The sequence below is a fragment of the Ambystoma mexicanum genome, chromosome 10 (assembly GCF_040938575.1).
Source record: "Ambystoma mexicanum isolate Mex_15411 chromosome 10, UKY_AmexF1_1, whole genome shotgun sequence".
Lineage (NCBI taxonomy): Eukaryota > Metazoa > Chordata > Amphibia > Caudata > Ambystomatidae > Ambystoma > Ambystoma mexicanum.
Window position 1 is genome coordinate 1,547,397,856 of NC_090932.1, and position 24,091 is coordinate 1,547,421,946.

Here is a 24,091-nt window from a genome sequence, read left to right on the forward strand (position 1 = left end):
TTCAAGGAGGAAGACTCTTCCATTGAGTCTCCTTTTAATACACAGTTCTCTTAAATATTCAGTTTATCCCAATTAACCTTAAAGGTGTATGGGTCTTCACTTTTCCTTTGACTGTTCCTCTTTTTACCCCTGGTGTAATCTCCTGCCAGGGTATTGCGACTTTATCACTGATCCTTAAAAGGGGTATGGGTCTTCCTTTTTGTACTCGTTCTCACTGTTCCACGGTTTCAGGTTTACTTCTCTTCTCACTCCTGAATTACTCTCCTGCCAGAATATCACAGTTCTGTTTCGTGGGTGCGGATGCCAGACTCTCACAGTGCCTGGTTTACTCTCCTGCCAGGACTTTATATCCTTTTATGGGTGTGAGTCCCAGACTCACTGTTTGCCTGGTTCACTATCCTGCCATGGCTTTCCCGTTCTCTGCTCACTCTTTGTGTCATCCAAGAAATAATGCTTTTTCAATATTGGGTCACTGACCCTTTCTAAGCAAAGTTCCTATTGGTATTTTACAAAGATTGATACAACCACACTGCGCATATACAAAAGGATGTTTTTTATCAGAAAATGTGATATGTTGGTTACAGCCGACACATGTTTTGACTACAGGTCTTTTTCTGAGGCTTAAGTTTCTTGTAAGTCCCAATGCTGTGGGGTAGGTGCTAATGAAGTTTGTTACTGAGCACCCCAAGGGTTAAAGGAGTGCCACCCCCACCGTTGTGGGGGCGGAGCCAGCTCACGGCAAAGGCTGGGAAAAGGGAATTATGGGTAAGGCGCGCGAGCGCCAGTACTGTTTGGAAGCGGATAAATAAAGAGGCTTCCACAATCCCTGTGTCCGTGTCCTCCTTCTCCGTGGCCGCCACCGTGTAACACTGGCGACGAGGACCATCCCTGTGCGCCCACGGAGTCCTCCTTCGGCAGTCCGCCGTCCTCCTGTGGCTACGAGCGCATCCGCAGCATTGCCGGCAGTCCGCCAGCTTCCTCCGTTTGATCTCCTGCCGCCTCTGCGCTGCGAGCGCATTTGAGGACGTTCCTGCGCCTCCCTCTGCCTGTTAACCTCCTACACGGCCAGAAAGTAGAGGCCTCTCCACAGGTACCCTGCAGCTGCGCCACATCACGACATTGTACGTTGGAGGCTCGCCTGATTTTCACGGCACTGCGACGAGCCCCCCCCAGAAACTGCCCAAGGGAGTCTCAGCGTTTCCACTGCGCGGCGTGCTGGCATAGCCCGCCCACGCCCACGAAAAAAAAAAAAATTTAAAAAATTAAAAACTTTTTTTTTTTTTGTTTTGTTAAACATCATCAAGAACATTTGGCGAGTTTGAAGCAAGGACGTGTGCCACCCCTCTCCACACCTGGCGGACCACTCTCTCAGCATAACTGACCCATACGCAAGTGCTGTACCCAGCTCCTGACACCATGAGCACGCCGGCATCTGCCTCAGGGTCCAACCCTGGGTCGCCTACACCAGCCCACATTGTACAGCCAATTCAGCTGCGACTTCCACCGCCTTTCACCATGACTCCACAAGCCACGAAGGGGCCCAGATGGATCGACTGGATGGAAGATTTCCAGCACTACGTCAGGGGGTCTGGTGATGGTAATTCCCCCAACATTAGGGACATTTTCCTCAACCTGGTAGGGGGTGAGATTAAGACGGTGGTCAAGACCATCCCTGCAGCTGAACAGAACACATTCAAGGACTTGATCAACGCTCTAGATAGACTCCTCATCATAGAGGTTAATCGTGACTACGAACGCTATCTTTTCAACAAATGCACCCAAATGCCACAGGAGACAGTTGACGAATTCATAACCCGCCTAAGAGTGAAAGGCGCAAATTGCCAATTTGACGCTTTCTCGTTGGAGGAAGCCATAAGATTAAGGGTCATCGAAGGCTGTCTATCCCCGGTGCTCAAAAAACAGCTCCTGAAGAAACCCCTCACCATCCAGGAAGTGAGCGAACTCGCCCGCATACATGAAAGAGTTGATGCCCAAGCCACATCCATGGGAAACCCGAGTAACACCAAGCAGGACGCAGCGGAACTGGTCGCAACTATTCAACCAGCTCGCCCAGGTGACCGAGGGCCGCAGTCATACAGAACTCAATCCATCCAAACTCCCCGCCAACAGAGACAGTGTTATCGTTGTGGGATGTCTTTTCCGCATGCAGGCTCATGTCCGGCGCTATCACAGCGATGCACGAACTGCGGAAGAGAAGGACACTTTCACTCAGTATGCCGGGAAGGCATACCATTTCCCCCTGTGAGACCCCAAACGCCTGCCAGGCCGGCCTTCCGTCCACCACCCCCACGATACTTTCAACCCAGATACTACCAACAAGGCCAGGGGCAAAGGAGATACGTCCGGGCCATCGATGAATACCAAACACCAGGATATCCACTACAGCCGGAGCAAGCTGACCGAACCAGATACTTCACGGACGAATATGATCATCCACCAGAGGAATATGGGCCCGAGACTTTCTACCAGGAGGAGCACGGGGCCGCATATGACATGCCACATGACCTCTACGACCATGACAAGTTTGTCAACCTCGTACTTGACACTGAAGAGGCCAGAGAGGCCCCAAAAATCCCCATCAAAATGGGAAACAGAAACTTCCAGTTCATGATTGATTCCGGCGCTACCGTAAACATTATGGGCGAGCAGGATTATGCCGCACTACCGGACCCACCAGCACTCGAACACTCTCGCTCAAGGATATTTCAGTGGGGAGCTACCACCCCCCTACCGACGGTAGGATGCTTCACACAACGCCTTCTCCTAAATGGCCGGAAAGTCGACACTACAATACACATTATCCGGTCACTTGCCAGAAGCCGATGCCTACTCAGCTATCACACGGCATCCCGCCTGGGTTTGATTGAAATACACGTGAGGCCGGGAGACTCCATCACAGCGACCTCCGAGAGCACAATCACGAGAAACACAGTTGGCTCCATCGCATGCCACCAGCCGCAGAACCTGGTCACACAGTCTGACATCTCGAGGCAATTCCCCAACCTCTGCACAGGGCTAGGCAAACTCAAGGCCCCTCCCATCCGGCTCCACGTCGACACATCAGTAAGGCCAGTACCACAACATCCTCGGAGAGTAGGTTTCCACCTACAAACGGCTGTGTCAGATGCTCTTCAACAGCTGCTGGCTGATGGAATCATCGAACCTGCCACAGGCCCGACACCATGGGTCTCCCCGCTCGTGGTCGTACCCAAAGAAGGAGGAAAGATCCGTCTGTGCGTGGACATGAGGGTGGCCAACACTGCCATCCAGCGTGAGAGACATCCGGGCCCGTGCATCGAGGACATGATTGTGCAATTGAACAACGCTCGGATGTTCTCCAAACTCGACCTCAACCAAGGATACCACCAACTAGAGTTACATCCGGAGTCCAGGCCCATCACGACATTTGCGACCCACGACGGTCTCTACAGGTACCGGCGGTTGAATTTTGGAATCTCATCAGCCGCGGAAATTTTCCAGGAGGCCATCCGACAGGTGATCAGACCCATCAGGGGCACACTAAACTACAGCGACGACATCCTCGTTTTTGGATCATCTAAGGAGGCCCATGACAAGGCTCTACTCGCCGTGTGTGCAGCACTCCAGGAAGCGGGCCTCACTCTCAACATCGCCAAGTGCCGTTTCAGCAAGACAAAACTGAAATTTTTCGGACACATTTTCTCCAGCGAAGGAATGTTGCCGGATCCCGACAAGGTTGACACCATCACCAACTTGGATGAACCGCGACAGGCTGCAGATGTTCGCTCGTTCCTCGGCATGGCTGGTTACTGCGCGAGGTACATACCACACTATGCGTCCCTTACCGACCCTCTGCGGAAGCTCCTTCAGAAAGATACAATTTTCGAATGGACCCCTGCGTGCCAACAGGCATTTTCCAACATCAAACGTGCCCTGATGGAAGCCCATCGCCTGGCGTACTTCAACCCTTCGTGGCACACTGAAATAGTGGTGGACGCCAGCCCAGTGGGCCTTGGTGCCATCCTAGCCCAGACCAGCGGGGCGGACGTCCACCCGAGACACGTGGTCGCCTATGCAAGCAGAGCCCTGTCCACCCCTGAACTGGCTTACTCCCAGGCGGAAAAAGAGAGCCTAGCCGCCGTCTGGGCGTGTGAACATTTCCACGACTTCATTATCGGGAAAAAGTTTACGCTGATTACGGACCACCAGGCCTTGCTATCGCTCTTTGGCAACCCGCACACCAAGATGCCCCCTAGAATCGAGCGGTGGGGAATCCGTTTACAGGAATACGATTATGACATTGTGCATCGACCCGGGGGTGACCTCAACCCCGTGGACTACCTATCACGACACCCAGTCGGGGCTCCCCTAACACGCGAAGGAGACATCGCCTACGTACAATACATTGCATCCAACTCGCTACCACCGGCGCTATCCCTAGAGAGAGTTGCAGCTGCATCAGCGGCCGACCCCACCATGGCTCTCGCCATCAGCCTCACACTGACCAACAAATGGAGAGATCACCACAGGGCAATGCTGGCGCACCCAGGGGTGTGCAAACAGGAAATCGAAAGACTGGCCAGGATACATAGTGAACTGGCCGTCAAGGACAACGACATCCTCCTCAGAGGCTGCAGAGTCGTCATCCCCGCCACGCTCAGGAACGAAGTAGTAAGCACGGCCCATGAGGGACACAGAGGAGCGGAGAACACCAAAAGACAGCTGCGGTGCCATATCTGGTTCCCGTTTCTAGACGCAGCGGTAGAGGAATGGGTAAAAAACTGTCATGCCTGTCAGTGCACAGCCCCTGCGGAACATCCACCCCCGCTCCAACACACACAGATACCTGAACGGCCGTGGGAGCGTGTAGCCATGGACTTCTACGGGCCCACGGAGGAGGGTGACTACCTCCTGCTCATAATAGATGAACACTCACGTTTCCCGATCGTCAAAACAGTCACCACCACTGCATTCCCTCAAGTAGCAGCGGCAATAGAGGAAGTGTTCAGGGAGTGGGGGATCCCGAAAACAGTCAAGTCCGACAACGGGCCCCCGTTCAGTGGACACGACTTTGGAACCCTAGCAGAACACCTAGGATTTGCACCCATGAAGATAACTCCTCGACACCCACAAGCGAATGGGATGGCGGAACGCTTCATGGCGTCGATCAAGAAGACAAGACAAAGGGCCAGAATATAAGCAGTCGATCCACACCAGGCACTGTGCCGACTTCTACGGGACTATGCAAACACTCTGCACGAAGCCACCAACAAGACACCTGCCGAGCTAATGTTTCGATACAAAGTGCGAACCCGTTTACCGTGCAACCCATCGGATGAGGAGCTGCCCGACAAAGACGAACTCCGAAGGGATGCGGAAGCCAAGGAGAGAGCAAGACGAGAGACAGATGCTCGCCGCCAAGGGTAATACCAGACTTCCACATTGGGGACGAAGTACTCGTCCAGCAACCAACGCCCAGAAAGACAGATCCGCGGTTTGCTCCAAGCCCCATGAGAGTAACCGCCGTGAAAGGCACGATGGTGACGGCCGAGGATCAAAGCAGATCTGTCACCAGGAACTGTCAACAATTCAGGCACTACACCAGACGAGAAGGAACAGAGCAGTTCCAGCGGTCGACCTCTCCAGAACCACGAGACCTGCGGGACGACCTGTGGATCCCGCCAGGAGGAGATCCGGGAGAGACAAGCGGAGAAGAGAGAACCACGGAACCACAAGAGGCAGGTGACCAAGAGGAGAGGCCACGGAGAATCGTAAGGAAACCTATGAGACTTGTTGAAGAATGTTGATTTGATGTTTGAATATATTGTTCGGGGGTGATGTTACCGAGCACCCCAAGGGTTAAAGGAGTGCCGCCCCCACCGTTGTGGGGGCGGAGCCAGCTCACGGCGAAGGCTGGGAAAAGGGGGAATTATGGGTAAGGCGCGCGAGCGCCAGTACTGTTTGGAAGCGGATAAATAAAGAGGCTTCCACAATCCCTGTGTCCGTGTCCTCCTTCTCCGTGGCCGCCACCGTGTAACAAAGTTGACAGCTGAAAAGCACTGAGACGAAAGAAAAGTATATCGCACTTGCGGAGTCATCTTCGAGAATTGAGATTTATTCTGCGCACTGGGGATAAAAACTGTGCATTAGCACCTACCCCGCAGCAGTGGGACTTGCAAGAAGCTTAAGGCTCAGAAAAAGACCTGTGGACGAAACACGTGTTGGCTGTAACCAACATATCAAATCTTCTGATAAAAAACCTCCTTGTGTATATGCGCAGTGGGATGCAACTAAAGATATGATACTCGTGCACAGAAAATAGCTCCTAAAGGATCTACATCTGGAGAACAAGGAGCTAGTAGCATAGACAGTGTGCAGCAGATGTAAAGTCAACCTGAGATTCATGTCATTTCAGTTTGTTCATCGAGTATTCTAACAAATTGACACATGGGACTGGATTCTCAAGATGTGTATTTGCGCAAGCGATGAGCTACGCGAATGTATATGCTTAATTAGAGACAAAAAGGTTGGGCTCTATTTGCAAGGGGTCTTTGAATGTGTTCATACGAGGGCAAATGAAGGGGGGATTTCTGCGCAATGTTAAAGCTCATACCATCTTTTCTGGCATTTACATGCCTTTTTCTTAAGTGTAACAGCAGAGATATCACCAATTGCGGTCCCACTTGCATTTCTATATCAAAAACAGAGATACAAGTGCTTTCTTCTTCTCCTTGACATTTCACAGCGCCAGGCCCTTTAAGGGCACTTCCTGGTTACTACCAGGGTCCTTTACCACACTTTCCTCAGGGCAGACCAGTGCCCCCCTCTTCTGGGACACTAACAAAAGCTGCTATTTAGTGAGGAATGACCAACCAGATAGGTTTTGCAATCTGGTGTCGAGTCAAGTAAGGGTGGAAACTCCACTCAGCCAGGGCGTGGGCGACTTAACAGGGAATAATCCGGTGCCAGTGCTATCCCAGAAGGGGAAGTTGAGAGGACCCCAGTCCTTGACCCCTTTCCCTGCCGGAATGCCAGCTTATATATGAGCAGTATCCATTTGTCAGACACCAGGCCTCCTGAGCAAAATGCTGTCCAGATTGTCTGTATTTTTCCTAGATCCAACGTGCAGAACCTGAGTAACGGCAAGAATCAGCTGATAGAGGGCAGCCCTACAGCATCGCGGGCAACCTGGGTCCCCGAAACAGAAACCGGAGTAGGCAGAGAGAGGTGTCAGAGAAGAAACTACAAAGCCTATGCGGCTAAGAGACATGCCGTGCACCACTCTGGACCCACACTCAGACTGTCCCCTGAAACTAACCTGGACACTGTACATTCTGGGTCGCCATCACCATTCCACAGCAGCTCTGCTCAGTGAAAAAGGATGGGGCTTAAAATATTATTTAAAGCCTTTCTGTATGGAACACCTCCCAAGCAAGGAAGACAGGGCCAAATGCTTTGTGAGTGCGTGTGAACGGGCAATGAGTGTGATTAAGAGAGGAAGAGTAGGGAGTGAATGTGACGTGTTTGTGTGAGTGAAAAGGAAGCTGCCTGAGGTGGTGGAATGTGTGGTAGCTGTAGTATGGAGTAGGGAGTACTAGTGTGAAAAAGACAGAGGTAGTGTGGATGAGGGAGTAGTAGTGTGGCAGAAGAAGTAGTAGCATGGAGGAGGGAGTAGAAGCATGGAGCAGGAGGAGGCAGTGGTGTGGAGGAAGGAGTACTAGTGTGATGAACGGATTAGTAACATCAAAAGGTGGAGGCGAGGCTTAGAAGGAGTGAGAGACATTGGCGGGACAGAGGAAGAAGATGCAGCGAGTAGAAAGGGCGGAAAGGCGGATGGAGATGGAAGGAGTTGAGTATTAACAGATGAACATCAGGGAGAGCGAGGGAGAGGAATACGTGGGCGTGGGCAAGATTGCGGCCTCAGTGGTCACTGTGGAATCAATAGGCACAGGTTCTGATTCAGCAGAGATGAAGTAAGCAGAGCTGAATTCTCATTCCCGACAGCCCAAGGCATCTCTCTGTAACCGCTGATTAAAGCCTGTCCCAATCACAAATCACTGTTCCTGCAACTGCTGTGCTGATGATCCTTGTCCTGCTTGAACATCAGCTCTACCCTCCTCTGCTTGCTGTAGAAGCAGTTTTCTGAGAGTCTTGGAGCTTTCTTGCAGCCAGCAACACCTGTCTTCCTTTGCCAGTTTAGCTCAGTCTGTTTACTCTGGTTTCTTGTGGTCGAGGCGCTGTCACCTCGAATTTTGGCCTGGAGTAACGCTTTTGATTTGCTTGTATGTAATTGCTTAACAGGCTGAAAAATATGGCTTGGATGGATACAACAAGAAACATCAGTGGGTATGATTTATTTGTATTGCAAATCCTCAATCTATTACTCTTCAGTTTTACAACAGTCATCATAAGCGGGTGGGTATTGTGAGGAGTCAGAGATGAAGGGCGACACAAAGTTGTCATGTTTTTAGTTAAAGACATTTATTAAATAAAAATTGGTTGGGAAAATGACTCTCTGGCCCTATTCTAAAGAGGAACTTCCCTAGTTAGAAAGCAAAACTAAGGGTCTTTCTGTGTCAGGAAGTCCGTAACTGACAAGCCGTCCTTTTGTCCAAAATATCCTATCCTGACCCTCACACTACAAACAGAACAACAAAGGGGTGCAAGGAAATGTCTTTAACCTGATGTTGGCAGAATTGTTCAAAACCAAAAGTGTAAGAATGACTCCAACAAAAATGTTCTCCAAGGTTGCTTGTGTTAAGGCAGAGACCTGTTTCTTGAATATTTGAAACTCCCCTTCGGCAGCTGTGACCTTAACTTCTATCTCCTTTTGCTTCTCAGACATTTGTGCATATGATATGATATGATGTGGCATTTATAACGTGCCTGTAAACAAGTGTTACTAGGTGTGACTAGACAAGGAGGGAGAAACAAGGGAGGACAAAATAACGATCTTACTAGGCCTTGTGTCATTCAGATCGCGCAAGTGAGGGGAAGAGGGAAGGGGAAAAGTGCCGGGGGGAGGCGAAGGGGGACTTGAAATTAACTCACAAGTGCAGGCAGCGGGTGGCTCATAAGTGCAGAGAGAAGGGACTGTAGGGTTGCAGGTACAGACCCTTAAGTGCCACGGTAGCCTAGAGGCAGTACAGGGGCAACTGGACATGCAGGACCCTGGGCCTGAGTTGAGAGGGTGACCAGGTGACCAGTGCGCGGAGCAGCCAGGTGCATCAGCAGGAGAGAGGAAGAGAGAAAGCAGAAGTGAAAAGGAAGGTCTTGAGTTGCTTCCAGAACCGGAGGTGGTTCTGCTCAAGTTTGAGAGAGGCAAGGAGGCTGTTCCAGAGGGAGGCCCAAGCCGAGGCGAAAGAGCTGCCCCCAACTATCTGCTTGGAGGAGCGTCTGACCCTCAGAGAGTTGGAGGTAAATGAGTGGAGAGCTCAAGAAGGAAGATGTTTTGGAAGAGAAAGTTGGAGTTAGAGCGGTCCCACCCCCAGAAAGCCTTGTGGACAGTGCAGAGGGTCTTGAAGTTGATCCTTGCAGCCAAGGGGAGCCAGTGAAGAGATTTGAGAGCTGGATGTCATTGGACTTTTAACTTTTAGATGTTTCTCAGAGATTTGACATAAAGGTACATCAGAAACAAAAGGTGTTATGTGTGAGTTGTGCGCAGAGGCCTAGGCAGGGTAGGGCCTGAGCGGGCAAGGCCCACCTAAAATCTGTAAAGGCCCACTCAGCAGTGCTTTGTGGGCATTTACAGATGCTAATGCCACTGTGGTGGGGCCAACTACATTAGATTCAGGCCCCACTTATTAGACAACTGGCTACGCCTCTGGTTGTGGGTTTTTGGGTCGAAGGTGTGGGCCTGACCAGAGTAGTGCAGAGAAAAGGTTTCTTGACTTCCTCTACAAGGGGTAACCGTTAGCTGACAAAAGGCTTTTGAGGTCTTGGGTCTCAGAGGGTCTTGTAAAAGGGGGGGATACAGTGTCTCATTCAGTCATGACATCTCGCCGGTAGCTGTCTCCTCCCATGTGATCCTCCCTCATATAGCCACCCCTAGGGTCAGGATCAGTTAGCGACTGCCATCCGCTGGCCACATTGGAGGAGGTTCCCGCCGGGGAATCCGTGATGGCTCCACTAGATTCATCACAGTATGCACGAACTTGCTGTGCCCAGTTACCAGGCTACACCTCATTGAGGATGCTCAATATGGTTGAACTATGTCTGGGAATGTTTCTTGCTGAAGGGATGTGACCTAGGACTTTGGCTGGACTGCCTCTTTTGGGGTGAGACTATGCCTAATTTACATTTATTTGCCCTTCTCTAATAGCATCGCAGGATGAAATGGGGTGCGTTAGAGGGTTGTCTGGAGCAATGCTGGTGGTTATGGTTCATACATATGTTCTTCCATCACCCTTCAGTTTTGCAAACTGTCAGTTTCCTACACCATGAGTACCCTGCCTGCCTAACTTGTGATAGCAGGACATTGGCTGTATCTGCCTGTTCCCTGTGTCACCTAAGCACTGCTGGTCTGCTTGTTTTTATGTGTCATTGTGCCACTAACTACTTTCGGCTGTTCTCTATACTCTTTTCAGGTCACTGCCAGTTTCTACATATCCCTTTTGCTAAAGGCGCACTGCATACTCCTGTTTCAAGTCAGATTTACCTGCATGATTCAGGGCCGTAAAGCCACGTGCCATATTAGTCCATTTTACAAACGCAAGAAGCATAACCATCAGCATGCTCCTGTCTGTTTCTAGCTAATCCTCTATTCTTTTTTGCTGCGAGCTTCACCACTTTCCCTGCAGTATCATAGCCTTATTTGTCTGTTGGGATGCGCTTTGCATTTCTCAGCCCTGGCCTAATTACTAAGCCATCTCACACTATTTTTGTACTATAGTGTATTTGGTTTCACAATAAAACCTTTAGACATTCAATACATCAGCAAAACGTCAAGTACATACAGCCCTACAGATAAGGTGAGTATCAACCACTTTTACTCCCTAAAAATTGGCTAAAACTCCCAAAAATGAAAAACAGAGAGTAAAAATACTCAGCTGCTTTCGTGCACACGGGTCCATGGATCTGTTTGGACCAGGAAGAAACTAGTATTGTTACTGCCCGGTCCGAAGAGGTTAGCATTTATAGTTTAATGTGTATGAATAGCTAGGTGCAAAAAAAGTATTGCAATAACATTTCTGTTTTATAGGTAAAACATTTTTACTCGCTTATCAAATACTCCCAGTGGAAATGGGACTACTTTTTTACTCCCTCAACTATTTGTAAATTTAAAGAGGCGCGTGGGAGCCCCTCTAATGAGAACATAAATGGGTCAAATACCCTGTTCTATGGAGTTTCTTCCACTCAGCAGGGTCTACAGCCACGTTTTAGCTCACTGCACCCTTCACAGAGGAGAAATATTTATTTATTTGTAGTTTTTTATAAAGTGCTATTCGCCTAAGGGCCTCAAAGCGCACCATTTGCTTATCAGTCTTTATGCCACCCACATGGGCATTCCAGCAACAAAATGCTAGTCAAATCTCCTCTAAATAAGAGTACCATCAGCAACCCCAGACACGTGTTTAGGCCTATTCGGGCCTCATCAGTGGGGTGAATCTGATCCTCCCTAAGACACAGTGAGCAAGGGGTCCATGTCTGGATTACCCAGGGTTACTTAGGGTGAAACCACACGTTTTTGCAAAGTTACAAATGAGTGTGGGAGCCCCTCTTCCTAGAACGATCCTGGGCCAAATACCCTGTTCTATTGAATTTCTTTCACTCCAGAGGGTCTACAACCACGTTTTAGCTCACTGCACCCTCCACAGAGGAGAAATACCCATATGCATAGCAGTCCTTGTCCCACCCACAAAGGCATTCCCGCACCGAAATGCTAGGCAAATCTCCTCTGAACAAGAGAACCATCAGCAAACCCAGACACATGTTTCGGCCTAGTCGGGCTTCATCTGTGAGGTGAAGCTGAGCCTCTCTAAGAGACAGTGAGCAAGATGTCCACGCCTAGATTACCCTGGGTCACTTAGGGTGCAACTCCAAGTTTTACAAAGTTACAAAGGAGCTATATCGTCCAAGATGTTAAAAGTAGACATGGCACTTTTTTGTTTGATTTGTTTATTATGCTGGCGATCAGAACTATTTCATCCAACTGGAAAAATCTAGATACACTTAATTTACAGCATGTGGAGGAATTCAGTATGCAACACTCATAGAGTAGAAACGTGTAACACCTCTACTGTGTCCCTACTGTGAAAACATGAACTGAAATGGAAACCTTTTATTGAATTTCTGGCACATTCATTGGTGGCTTAACTGTCATTTATCTAATAATTGTCACACACTCTCCCCCATTGTCCCCTCTCCCCTTCCTTAACCTCTGTATTCCTTGAGTATGTTCTGTGCCTGTTATGTCATGTCCTTGTTCGTAAATGTATACGTACCCCCCCTAAAACCGAAACCTTAATAATTAATAAATATGTATTGACGCAAGACTATTTCACATCTCAATAGCTAAGTTTATATTGTTATTTCTTCATGCTTACAGTGGATACAAGATATAACATGATGCTTTCGCACCTTGTATGAGCTGTTTAAAATAAAAAAACTTTAAACACAAAAAAAAGAAAATGAGAAATCATGACCGCTTATAACAGATATAAAAGTAAAGTTGCGCCCCCCCCCTTTTCTTCAGTGAATACAGACATGGCAACATTGACTTAAAGATGTTTATATGGTAATACAAATGCTACACGCGATCCAAAGAGTGAATGTGCCAGCATTTTGAGTGCTGCTCTGTGCCTCAGCGGATTCTTGTGTAAAGATGTTTAGTCTGTGTGTATTTAGCAGGATGTGCGTGATTTCGATGCGTTAGCGCCTGAGGACAAGGAGTTTGCCAGCTGTTACAAACGGCGACCCGGATTGCAGTTGTACAGGCTTTCGCTGCACTAGCTGTATATTTTTAGAATAAAAGGTTACCATCATATTAACAGTTTTATTGATTCATGGCATTTACAGGGTTAACTGGGCACAATGGAGCTTATTTCCCTTGAGCCTGTAATTTGGTTGCAGGGAGCTGTTATGTTAACACTTCAGCATAAAGGACTCCCTGATGCATATTTTCGCCATTTTAAGGCCAGAGTGCAAAAGGGGAGGGCAAAAGGCAGCATACAGGCATGCACGCTGCATTTTGCACTTGCCTTTTGCATTCAGCCATGCAAATCGAGTAAACGATGCCTAGCATGTACTCATGGCAGGTAGCGTTTACAATGAACCCCATAGGGATCCCCATCATTTGTGCCGGTATGAAAATGCATGCTGGCGTAATGCTAGAGTATTTGTATGGCAGAGAGGAAGGCGAGGGAAATGGAAGTTGCGTTCCGCCCCTCCTCTAGGCCATACAAATTAATGAAAATGAGCTGAGACGTTAATGGAATGCGTAAAAGCCTTACACAGGACTTTTACGCCTTCCATTAACATTATGGCTCATCCAAAATGAGCTCCAATGTAACACTGGTCTTGCAGCCCCTGTCCTGTAACAACCAGGTAATTTCCACGCCTATCAGTCATGCATCTATCTATGCTGGTATTTATTTTGCACTTAAGCACAAACCCTTTGTGCTGAAGTAATTTGGCCTTGATGATCTTTTGCATTCTATAGCTGCATGCAGAGCTTAAAATACGTTTTTTTTTAAATATTTCACTCTTTTGTTGGAAGTAAAATTATTTTTAGGGAGTAAAAGAGTAATTCCCATTCCCCAATACCTTTATTGTTAAGGTAAGTAAAATATATTTTAACTCTAAAACAGCTCCCTTTTTGTATTCATGCAAATTAAAGATGCATTTTACATTAAAGTTCAGATCAGGCAATAATATTAAAGCACCTGCAGATCCAAACATTGGTTTCAGTGGATAGTACCCCAGTCACATGTGCCAGATAGCAGCCTCTCACATCTAGCCTGACTGTCCCAGACAACCTGACTGAGAAAGACAGCCGTCTAACAGAATTGGCTTGACTCTGTCAACTAACACTATTCAGGAATTTAAAACGTAGTCTTTCTGATCATTACCTGCCTTTGTTTTACTGTTACTACTGCTATTTTATTTACTGCTGTCCCCCCTTGTTAGGCCCATTCTCCCTCTTTCCAGGTGTCCGAAGTCTAGGGGCCTCATTACGAGGCTTGCGCTCCCGTAATGAAGGGTGTCGGTACGGGACCGGCACCCTTCATTACGGGCTGCGCAATTACGAGGTTCCCTTTGCGGGACCCTGTTAAGACGCCTGGTAAAACCAGGCATCCTTTACGGGTCCCGCGAGGGAAAGAGGGAGGTAATAACGGGCCAGTTGTAATGTGCCCGTTATTACCCCCCTCCCCATTCCCATTGAGCCCTATGGGGGCTTAAATGGGAATGGAGAATGGTTCCTTCAAGGAGGAATTACCAGGTCCTCCAATGTTGGAATGACCCGGTTATTGCTCATTGAAGGAACCCGGTAATGAAGCCCGGTTTAGAGGCAGCCATGGTGCTAATAGCACCATGGTTGCCTCCAAACTCGTAATGAGGCCCTAGGTGTTTTAGTTACTGCATGCCATTCTGTGAAGACTAGGCCTCTCTCCATCCATCTGGGTGTCTCAAATCTAGGTGTTTTAATTACTGCCTGCCATTCTGCGAAGACTAGGCCTTTCTCCCGTTATCTTGGTGTCCCAAATCTAGGTGTTCTAATTACTGCATGCCATTCTGTGAAGACTAGGCCTCTCTCCATCTATCCAGGTGTCTAAAATCTAGGTGTTTTAATTACTGCCTGCCATGATGTGAAGACTAGGCCTCTCTCCATCTAGCCAGGTGTCTCAAATCTAGGTGTTTTAATTACTGCCTTTCATTCTGCGAAGACTAAGCCTTTCTCCCGTTGTCTAGGTGTATCAAATTTAGGTGCATTAATGACTGCCTGCCATTCTGTGAAGACTAGGCCTTTCTCCCTCTATCCATGTGTCTCAAATCTAGGTGTTTAATTACTGCCTGCCATTCTGCGAAGACTAGGCCTTTCTCCCGTTGTCTAGGTGTCTCAAATCTAGTTGTTTAATTACTGCCTGCCATTCTGTGAAGCGTAGGCCTTTCTCCTTCCGTCTAGGAATCATGAATGAAGGTGTTTAATTACTGCTTGGCATGGGCCGAAACCTAGATCCCTCTCCCACCCTCTGATATCCTTAAGCTAAGAGTGCTATCTCATTGTAAACCACCTGTGAATCCTAGGCTCTCCACTATCCTGTCATCTGAAACCTCTGGGCATTCTATCAGTACCTGCCATTATTGAGTACTAGGACCCCCGACACCCAAGAACACCCAGCAGCCATTAAAAGCAAGTAATTAAAACCAAAATCACTACCCTAGTTTAATCTGCACGCCATAGCCCCCCCATAACCAACCGCGCCACACGTCCAACGCCTAGTACTCCCATACTCCCCTGGACAGTCCAACCATAGAAAGAGGAAAACCCTAACCCAACCGACTGAGTAGACAGTCACCCTGAGTCTCCAGTCATTGCAACATAAGAGGATAAAATTGACCATTATCCTAGCACAAGGCACGACAGGCGGGCATCTGTCCCTGTAAACTCAATTCCCAGACCAACTCCTACCACTAAGGACCCAAAATGCCCCGATGCAGAATTGGACGCTGATAAAGAGAGCAGGAACATGGAACAACTAATACGGATACACAAACTCAACCGCCACCAGTAGAAGCCGCCTTGAACACAGAACAAACCATGCCAAATAATAAAATCAAGAGAACAAACAACGTAAGAGAAAAATCCTTATACCTTACACCGTACCTCGCAACAACTGCAGAACCTCGATACTTCAACGACATTGACATCTTCAGACAGGCAAAGAATTCCCCTGACCAATGGAAAAAAAGATGGGAAGACCTAAGAAGAGAATTGGATGATACCAATCCCCTTACTCCATATATCACAAGAACAGCAGGGCAGTAACGGTAACCACATCAAACCACAGGAGATGATGAAGCAGTAGAAGTCAACAACCCAACTATCAATCTAACAGACTGATTCAATGACTAAGCAGTCTCCACGGAACCTCAACCAACCGGCGTGAACACAGAAGTACCCCAATTGGACACCCACAAATCAAAACTGGGAACAACAAATAAACCGAACCACACCAAAAAGATCCACTGAAATCTAACCAATGCAAGATCAATGTCCAAAAATGCGACCTCCTATGTGAAGGAGGTATCGACATCCTATTCGTAACTGAAACATGGCTAGATGACAAATACAAGATCACTCTCAACAACTGCCTGTCTGATAATTTCAAGTGCCTCATAGCAAACAGAAAAACCAAAAGAGGTGGCAATAATCCACAAGGAATCTGGAAATTAAACTGGAAGACCCATTAAACATTGATAACTGCAAATTTCTAATCCTTAACCTATCAACAAATCCCAGAACAAACCTGAAATTCATACTGGTATATAGACCACCAACTTACGATGCAACCTTTATAGACGCCTTCACGGAAGCAATCACCAACCTAGCCATCGAGCACAATCACCTGAGTATCCTCGGTGACTTAAACATCGGGTTCAATGAAGAAACTACAACCACACACAAATCTCTAGCCAGCCAATTAGCAACAATGAAATTGCATCAACTAGTCAAAGGAGCAACCCACACGGTAGGACATACACTAGATGCAATCTTCGCCACCAAAAAACATATTACCACACCGCCACCAATTCAGATCCTCTGGAGCGACCACCTCATCATTCCCTTCATAATCACACTGGCCACACCAATAATCAAGCAACAGGACAAGCCACTGATCATCATGAAAAGAAACTGGAGAACCATCCAAAACTGCAACTTAACTGAACATTTGGAAATCAGCAAACCACAAGCAACAACTATGGAAGAAGCTGACCTGGACAAAAAAATAGAACTACTTCACAACTGGATCACGACAACAATAGACAAGATCGCCAAAGAAAAACCTTTTACCACATCACACAAAAGAGCAACGTAAAAATTGTTTACCCCACTACTCAAGAAATTCAAATTCCAACAAAATACCCGCTCATACAAAAAGGAAATACAAAAAGACAAAAGGAAATACTCCGACAACAGAATATGCAAAGCACCAAACACCCAAAAAGAACTCTTTAAAATCATAAACGAAATAAAAAACCCACCTGGCTGCGACAACACTCCAATACCATCAAAGAAACTATGCAATGACCTTGCAGACCATTTCAAAAACAAAATCATGACCATCCAACAGACCATACAAAGCAGAACACACAACTGCAATATGCAACCCACCAATCTGCGGATCCTGAGGGGCTGGATTATAAAATAGGTTTGCTTGCTCGGCATCGCTAAACGCCTTCATGTTTACAGGAGGACGTACGCTTTTCCCACGTGACTTCATCCCAATATGTTATTGGACAAGTGGTTTTTCATTAAAGTCCTTTGCACCTCAGGAGAATAAAGCCTGCTCCTTCTGCTGTTTTTCTCTTCGGTCTCTACCCATCCTAGAAATGGGCGCATCAAGAGGTGCGCACAGTTACTCCTCTGCTCGAGGGGTTTGTACATAGTTTTTGACTCCTTTGGAGACTTCGTACTGACAGGAGTCCTGCTAGACCTAGGGTATCTCCCGTAATGCCTCAGATGTTGACCATGTTCTTTTTTCTTGGAAGGTGTTCGCCTCGAACGCCCAGGGGTTGCTGTAAGTTAACGAGGATCCAATTTGATTTCTTCCTCTGTCAGTCTTTTTCCCTTGCTTCCTTCCCCAGTGGTCACTAAGGAAAGCAGAATTTGTTAGTGTGGGCATCCCTCACAGTTTTCTCAATTGTGAACGAGATAACCCTGCTCCCACTAATGGCGGGTTTGGGTGGGGGTTTTTGCCCAAAAATAATTAACTTGCAAGTTTTAACATCTATTTGTGCCATCTTTAAAATGGAGGAGTTTATCATGCTCAGCGGTTCCTGTCTCCTGGCGGATGGTATGGTCATGTTAGACCTCATGGATGAGTGCTGGTGGTTCCTGTTTTTCCTCCTCTTCGGGAGTTTCCTTTTCAGTTCCACTGTTGGGCTCGCACTTATCTTTGTCCCTCCTTTTCGGTTTAGCCTTTCCCATCAGTTCCTTGGTGCTTTACCAAGTTCATAAAGCTGGTGATAATTCACCTCAGTTCCTAGGGGTTCTTGATTACATTTTTCTTTGATACAGTTAGAGGTCCCTTCTACTATCAGAGGGTTTGTTTTCTTTGTTATAAGGCACAAGATTAAAGCTCTGCATCTTTATCATTCAGGATGATAGACTCTATTTAGTAAGGGAGTATCTGTTTTCTTCCCTTGAAAGGGAGGGTTTCCCTCAGTTAGCTAACCTGGATGGGCAGATGGTCAGCTCCTTCCGTGTCATTGTTCCAAACATCTTCGCGAGAATCTGTCTTTCTCGCATTTAGGTCAGCCTTTTGGAGTTGTTAGCAAATTCTATTGCAGTCAAGAATCTCTAAGATCAATGCCCCGAGTGAGTGGTCTCTATTTCCCTTGTTAGAATGTGGATACCAGTGCACTGTCTTCAGACTGTTCCTCCAGGATTGCTCAGTTCCTTTTGGTGTGTTTTCTTCGTCCTTTGCCATGATAACAAGAGTCTCGAGTTCGGCTGCGCAAGCAGATGACAAAGCTAGCGTTGGCCTTGTCGGGGGTGGTTCCCAGCGCTATAGGGTTTTACAGTGCATATTTTCTAGTATCGTCACTCTCCACCAGTGGCCTATCTCTGCCCCGACAGTTTTCTCTTAGGAATGGTTCCTTCAGGGGTTCCTCTCTGTTATTCATTAGAATATTTTTTCATCTCTTCCTGGGGCTTCCGAAGTATTTCACAGTACTTTATCTGTGTCATCAAGTACTTCGGGACAGCCTTTAATAAGTCTGTTTTCTTTTTGCTTGCAACTGCTCAGTGGGTTGGTATGTGACTCAAAATGTTCACTTCTGTTTCTCCCTTATTGTACAAATAGGTAGTTTCTGGTGGAGCTGTTTACAAAGGGTAACATTACATGTCGATGATTGCATGTAACTGCCATTATCTCAACGAGACATGGGGCCTCATTACACGGACGGCGGTAAGGGTTAACGGTCACTGTTAATGGTACCGGTGACTGTTAACCCTTACCGCCTTATTACAAGGTCCCTTTGCGGGTTGGAGACTTTACCGCCTGATTTTTGCAGGCGTTAAAAACCAACCCGCAAAGGGACCAGAGTGCTAATTACGGTACCGCAATTTGCAGCACTGTAATTTGCGCTTTCCCCATTCCCATAGAGCCCTATGGGGCAAAAATGGGAATGGGGAAGGGCAATGGGGGAAAGGGGAATTACCGCCCCACCAGCCTTGGACTAGGGCGGTAATTCTCCTTTCCACCAAGGCGGTGCCGGTATTTTACCGGCATGGACCAAGGTGCTAATAGCACCTTGGTCCTCCGCCTACCGTGTAATGAGGCCCATGGTGTCGCTAAAGGTGAAGACTCTGGCTTGGCAGTACTTGGTTCGCAGGACCTTCAAGTCCATTGGCATTGGGGTTCCACCTTAGCTAGGTGTTTTCTTATTGGCAACGCTTACATCGTATTGGATTAGCGCATCTGTGTCTTTCCGAGGAAGGATTGTCTGTGCTACAACTGTTTTTCAAAGTTATCCTTGTGGTTTTTTTCTTTCCTGTTAAGGAGCGTTTCTGGTATCAGTCCTTTAGATATGGACAGTTGAATGTTTTCTCCCGGGGGGCGGGGGAGATCACTTTCTTTGTTGCCAGTAGGGGTAAGCGCAGGGTTTCCTTCATCTATTATCCAGGTTTCCAGGACATTTTGTAATGTATGAGTTATTAATTGTTTAAAATGCTCAAGTTGGAATTAGCCTCCTAATACCTCTCAGGTGATATTCCTGTGGGAACACTATTGCGGGGTCCCTTGCCTCTTGGTCCAAATGGATTAAGTAGGTAATGAGGAGAGAGGGAGTTACTCCTTTGGTTCTTCAGTTGAAGATGCTATAGTGTGTAGGACGTTCTCCTGGGGGGGGGGGGGGATTATCAAAGCAGCTGATTGGTCAAGGGAATAATAATTGGAATAATTTTATTTTATTTGATCACAAGTGTATTGATCATGTTGGGGTTATTGGGATGCAAGGACTTTGAACTTGCATAATATGAAGCCTCCTGTCATGCCATAGAATGCCATAGAATGGAAAATCCCCAGGAGGCGAGTATTATCCCACCCACCCTCCCTTTGTTTTCTGTTTCTTATTCCACCCACCCTATTCTGTTTCATATTGTTTCAGCTTTCAGGTGAGAGGTCCTATCTAGAAGAGCTGCGTCATAGCTTCAGGCTGCGGAGCGGTTGAGATCCCTACAGTTTCGCTGGATCCTTTCTCCGCGCTACGCAGTTGATTCGTTACAATGGGCGTCTGGTGCAAGACAGCTGCAGAAAGAGGAGTTGGGTTTAGAGAAAAGGACATATATAGAGGAGGGTCCCTGCTCATTGGTCCCCTGCAGGGCATGACCTGTCCTCCATGATGGATTGGGGAGTCCCCCTTGCATTGACATTGAACTCTATTTAGTTCTGTTATCGAAACTTTTTTGTTTGTAAAAGTGTTTTCTTTGCTGCTGTGGTTTCAGAGTAAAGATTGTTATGCATAATACTCCCCTCCTGTCTTAAATAGAATCTAAACCCCCTGCCACGTTAGTGAGCGGGATTTTCTATTGTGCTATTGACTTTTTTCATGAGAAAAAGGGGCGGAAAAAGGAGGGAGTTGCCATTATTCATTTTGTTGTTCAAAAAGTGGAAAGGGGGAATAAAAAACCAGTTGTTTAACCCTTCCTTCAACATACAAATTGCTTGCAGTTTAATCAAAGCAAAGCAGTTGGACAGTTATTACTCCAGCATACTTAACTCCAAATCCACACAACCACCTTCTCACACGGCAAACTGCACGCACTTCACCACACTGCAACAACAAACAAAACATAACTCACACCAACAGCACAAGAGGATTCACATCGATCTGATACTCACACCCAACTCAGCCATGGTGAAAGACCAAACTGAACCTGCCAACAGGACATCACTGTCTCACTTTCCTACTCCCTCTTCACCCGATTAACTCATCCCCACCCGCCGTCTTGCTTGCAGATCCGCCTGAGCGCCTGTGGACCAATTCCATTGGTGACAGCGTGTGGTACAAATACCTTTAACATGACCATTTATATGTAAGTACTGGGAAGATGAAAATGTAGGACTAGGAGCAATGCAGATTACGGATAAGCAACCGAGACATTACACTGCTTTAAATGTAGATGGGATAGAAAGTAGTATACATACAAGGGCATTTTTTATTTCTTTTAAAATAGAATAATAAAAGAGAGCGTCGTGCAGTGGAGTTCAAAAGCGCGTACACAGTAAGCCCATGCAAGTGATGAGGAATTGGGTAAGATGTTATTGAAACCCCCATGCGAGCCACTTCTCAGGTTAATGTTACACTGCTTTGTTTTCATTCCCCAGCTGTCTGCTTGGCGCCGATTATAGGACTGCCATCCTACGCAGAAAAAAAAGGTTTCAATCCTGGCTCTCCGCACAGGGGGCCACGCCTGCCTGCAAAAACAGTAATACCAAAAAGAGCAAAGGATGTTGCAAGCAGAGGCCCCCTGAATAGAGGAAAGCACCACTAGGCCTGCGCCATGTTTATGCGTAGCATACCTGGGAAACCCATCACAAGCCCTTATTGCCTCATTGTTTTGGACGTTTCACATGATCCCTGGTCTGTCTGGAAGCACACAGGAAAACAAGCACAGCCGGTTGGATGCCCCACAAGCACGCCGCTCTCTTCTCTGGAACCCGCAGGCACGTCTGGAGGCGAGGTAATCTCAGGATATCTTCCGGCCAGCCTAACGAGCCGATGTGTGCACAGACTACCGGCGTAATCTTCATGAAGGGTGTAATTACAGGCGTGGGACTCATACCTTCAACAAACACAGCCGAGCTCGCTCAGACAGTGGCGAGGCGGAGCCTACTCGCCAACGGCGCACACTGCCTGAATACAGGGAGCACAGGAGGGCACAGCTTAGTGAATCATATTAGAGGTGTGTGGTTCTTTAGATTTCACAAAAAGCTCTGCGGTGTACCCAACTAAAAAGTGGATCGTGGGGAGTTGGTAACTGGCACTTTATCATGTCCTTTTAATTAGAAACAATAGTTCTAGATTACTGTGACTGCTGTGTCTTCAGATCCTCTTCTGTAATGCTCTACATTTGCAGGTGTAGCCAGTGACAGCTCGTCCATAATGGGTGAGGAGGCACCAGCCCGCTCACCCAATATGGGGGAGCCACGTCAGTCCAGTGTAAACACTGAGCCATAGCTCTCAACTCACCCGCTTTTGGCTGGTGTCACCCACCTTGAAAGCAGCTGAATCACCCGCCAAGTTCCTCATACGCCCATTCAGTTCTATGGGCTCTCACCCGCCAAAAAGAAAATCAGGTTTTTTCACCCGCCTTGGTGACAGAAAAGGTTAGGAGCTATGATTGGGCACTCGCCCCCAGCTGCTTTCTGCAGCTGCAGGAGCACTCCTGTTCTGGCTTAAACAATCAAAGGGAAGTGTGCTTCCCTATGATAGTTTATGTTACCCAACTGCACATGTCCAAAGGACCATGGAAAGCCAGGGGCATTTTTCTCCCCAGCCTTGTATGACCCTTTGGGGATGCTGGCTGGGGAACTGCGCCTCTGAACGTGCTCCTGGGCCTCCTGCACATTCAAAAGGTCTGAGGAGGTGACATGGTAAGGCTCCAGCTCTTGCGTGCATGTGCAGGAACCAGGATGCGCTCTTTACTTCCTGTTCATGTGGCGTGGGAGCTGGTGGGCTTCTGTGTGTCCATTTTTAATGGCAAAGCCAACTGGAGTGATGGTTGGAAGGTTTAGAAATGAATATGGCCCTTCAGAGTTAACAAACCCAGCATTAGCAAGTTTCCCACAGAATTGTATTTTTGCATGTTAATGGGTTGCCGAAGATGAACTTGTCCCAATAAACCATTACCCATGAATTACTTTCTGCTGGGTAGTCCATATCTGATAATATAGCTATAAATCACAGCTCCTGAGAATGCAACCGTACTTGATAGGCAGGAAACATGACGGCTGGGTTCCCAACTCACACCTCCAGACCTGACTGGACCCTCTAAAATCCAGACCCTAAGTGAGCATTGGAGGGGTGGAACGCCCTATGCAACCCGCCGGAACCTACTCCCCTGACATCAAGGGTCCCTTTCTACCCTGACGTGCATGCCATGCAAACATGTACCCTTGACCGCAACATGGGCCCTGCATATACAGCACAAGGCCAGCCAGCACTTAATTGTATTAATGACATGCCAATATATTCTATGCTACCTTACACTACAGAATGTGCTGCTGTACTGTTATTAGATGCTGTGCTTCCTTACAATGCTACCCTATGCTTTTTTATGTTATTCAATATTATGTTATCCTATGCTATGTAGTGCCATATTAGCAATGCTTGGGTATGCTGTGTTGTTGCTGTTGTTTTAATAAGTGCAGTGGTTGTAGGTGGAAGGATCGAATACAAAGGATCGAATGACAATACTTTTGAGTCAAAAGGACCGAACAAAAAAAAGGTCGAATTTATTTATTTATTTATTGGGGGGGGGGGGCAAACCCCTGTTTTTGGTTTAAAAAACACTTTTTCCCTAAACGGAAGCCAAAAAAAAATATACATTTAAAAAAAGGCATTCAGCCTTTTTTTCGGTCCTTTTGACTCGAAACTATTGTATTTGATCCTTTTGTTTTCGATCCTTTGACTGGACACCAAGTGCAGTTCGCAAGCACCAGGATATTGTGTATTTGTATTTGTTGAAACTTATAACGAGTTCTCACCAAAGTACCTTTACAAACAGATAAATGGTTAAAAAAAATACAGATCGATATTGACAAGAAACACTGTCACGTTATGAGATAGACACAGAGGAGAGTCAATGAGCCTCCAAGCGAGCGCAGAAAATATGATAGGAAGAAGAAGAACGAATAGTGAG